The sequence below is a fragment of the Rhopalosiphum maidis genome, chromosome 3, assembly GCF_003676215.2.
Source record: "Rhopalosiphum maidis isolate BTI-1 chromosome 3, ASM367621v3, whole genome shotgun sequence".
In the NCBI taxonomy this organism is placed as follows: Eukaryota; Metazoa; Arthropoda; class Insecta; order Hemiptera; family Aphididae; genus Rhopalosiphum; species Rhopalosiphum maidis.
The window spans coordinates 27,593,077-27,596,564 of record NC_040879.1 but is presented as its reverse complement, the minus strand read 5'-3'; positions in this window follow the sequence as shown (position 1 = coordinate 27,596,564).

Here is a 3,488-nt window from a genome sequence, read left to right as displayed (position 1 = left end):
TGTCTGGTCGCCGGCCGAGGACGGTGTCTCTCTCCTCCACGGCTCCACCGACGCCGCCGCCACCACCACCTCTACCACCACTACGGTACCTCCTCTCCGCGACGACTACCTACTATCCGTACGACGGACGGCTCTACACATTATATTATTATTATTGTTATTATTATTATACTCTCTCGGACTGAAATATAATAATAATAAAATCGGCATCGGGGCTACACACAGCTGCTGGTCATGACGCCGTCGTTGTCGCTCTGCCAGCCAGCCTGCTGTTGTTGTAATAATATTATTATTATTCTACGATGGATTACGAGGACTGATTATTCAAATATTCGAGAATTGTATGGGTACCTACTAGGGGCGATATAGGTACTGGCGGTGGCGCATTGTTTTAGGTAACCGTGTATACAACTACTACAGAGCGCAGTCGTGGGAGTTCACAAAAACTGTGTTTGAAATGACCCGAGATTTAATTTTCAATTAAAATATTAATGTCCATAATAGTTTAATAATTATTGTAAGTAGGTATATGATATTGTAAGACACTTCAATGGTCCACACCTGAAGATATTCGCCGATATTTTGATACTCTGATCATAAAATATAGATTTGACACAGTAAGTTAGTTCCCATGCCCACTGTAATCGTACTCGTGAGATGGGAGCCTAATTTTTCTTTAATTTTACGAAAAACCGCAGAAACGTTGCGCCAAAAATGTGTAAATTTAGAACGTATTATAAACCTACGTAGGCAGTTATGTTTATTTTCCAGTGTATGCTTATAATATTTGTTGTATTATTATATTATATTGTTGTTGCGGTTCATCGTCACCCACCCACCCGCATGGTCACACGCAGTAGACGACGACGACGACGACGACGACGACTGGCAATTCCGCATGCAGTCCAGTCCGCTTTGTCCACGCGAAACGAGTTTGTATAGCAGTTGGTTGCTGGCATAGGTTTCTTCTTGCTTTTATTCGTTCGTTCTTTTCGTTCTTTCTTCTCAGTTACCGCCAAACCGATTTTTGCCCAAGACGTGACGAGTATACAACATGCGATCGGGACCATTATATTATTATTTATTATTTGTATTATTATTATTATTATTATTATTATTATATTACACGATGCGACGATGCGTACTATTGCTGCAGACGTCCGCCCCACCTGCCTGACCGACGGCGACCGTGCATTGACGGTGTAATGAACGGTGTTGTGAGGAGGAGGGAACATAAATAATTGTGGACGACCTAACACACACACACACACACACACGTCACGAGTATATGATATTACTAAAGGTTTCCGATTTAGGTATAACGTGATGAACTCGCTAAAGATATCGAGACGGTTAAAGATAGACAAATCACGGACGGGCTAACGTGCGCGGCAAAGTGCCATATTATTCAATTTGTACCTTAATCATGATTCATGTAGTCAGTGATGTAATTTGGGAGGTTTGGGAGACTAAGACAACAAACGGCATACCATTGTAATATTTTTAAATTTGGTAATATTTTATTAATAATATTGTGTTTATTTAATACGCATAATGTTGGCGGTCCAGTGTTAACTGTTGAATCCAGATAAAAATAAAGATCTAAAAAAATAAACAGACAGGCGTAACATGTTTCCACCAAAACTAGACCTTCCTCCTTTTCACCAATACCTGTTTCTACTAAAAATGTATCTTTCTCTTTTCCACTAATATCCGTTTCCACCAAATAAGATATTGATCATGTTTTCACCAAAAAAATTGTACACTACGCTTATATAGTTATATTAAAAGGTATAACACATTTTAATTTAACACACGCAGTTGTATTGCATAATTTGAACTGTGCAACACGTGTTCATAAATTATTGTCCCATTATACATTATCTTGATTAATCAATATAAAAGCTAAAAGGTAATAAGTACGGCAACGGTAATGTACAATCAAATACGAACAATATACAATATAGGTACGTTGATTATATGTATATCTATACATTTTACATCAATTGGAAAACTCACGAAAAGTATATTCTACAATTAAAAAAATATATCATCCAATTATATATATGATGAGTACTGTATACATAATATCTAAAGTATCTATACCATAATATTATATCATTTTTTAACCCAGCATTAGTATGTTACATAAACTTATTACTGTATTAAAGGTTTTAATATGAGCATAGTATACAAATTATTTTGGTAAAAACATTGTTAAGTTAGGTGGATCTCATTATTCTCATTTGGTGGAAAAGGAAAAGGTCCACTTTTGATGGAAACGGGTATCGGCGTATCGCCCAAATAAACATTTCTAGATAAAATTAACATTCTTATTAAATAGATAAATAAGTATATTTTTTTTCATTGTCAAAATATATGTATTAATTAGGTAAGTATATGTGATTATTATTCGTGTATCATATATTATATGCAAATAAAATATTTAAGCGAAGTTCTAATGATAGTGTGTTGAATCAAACTCACTATTTCATACATAAAATTCAGGATATTATGCTCCTAAAGACGTAATACTTAATAATTTAAATAATTGATTTTCAGGGAACTCACTCTGCTGTATAGCAGATATCAAGTGTCAAGTGTCGGAGATTTACTCGAATAAGAATGGCTGTGTTAAATTTGAAATAACTGATAAATCATTGTATGCAAAAAAATATTCAGAGTGTTGACAACGCTAATATATTCGTAAAGGTTTGTTTTACCTGCATCGTATGAAACTATGGAAGGGGTGTCTAGCATCAACTGCCGTTCGGGCCTCGTAAACATCTAGTTTAAATAGGTAAGTACTAAGGATATTTTATTATTAAATAATTGTATTGCTAACAGCGGTGTATCTAGTGGGAAGGCTAAAAGAGCTTCACCTAAAAAACTCAACAATAAGATGTTTATCCACTATAATTTATTATAATCCGCTCAACTAAATTTTAAATAATTGCAAAATACAACTAATTAACTACTCAAATTTGATTTTTATCTGAAAAATATTATCCAGTTTCGGATTATGAAATTTAAAACATATAAATAAATGTAGTCATAAAAAAAAAAAAATGCAACTGTTTTTGAAAACATTAATTTTTTTTTCGAAATATTAATGAGTGTATATTTAAGTATTATATAAAAAAAACATCGTTTTGTATTTACATACATATTTTTATTATATCTAAATTATTTTTCATAAGGGTACTTATTAAGGTGCAATTGAATAATTGAACAAATAATAATAAAGTTATATTGCGATTATACCTAAGTATAATAAACAAAAATTAATGATATAATTTAACGTATACTTACCACATACCCATGTATTATAAAAAAGTAACTACCGTTTACACATATATAATTTATTTTATTAAATAAACAATTATACATAATGTTTATGTTACTCTGTACCTACTTAATTTTCATAAACTATGTTAAATGACCACCTTCATTGAAAAATACTGGCTACATCACAGATAACTTTATAT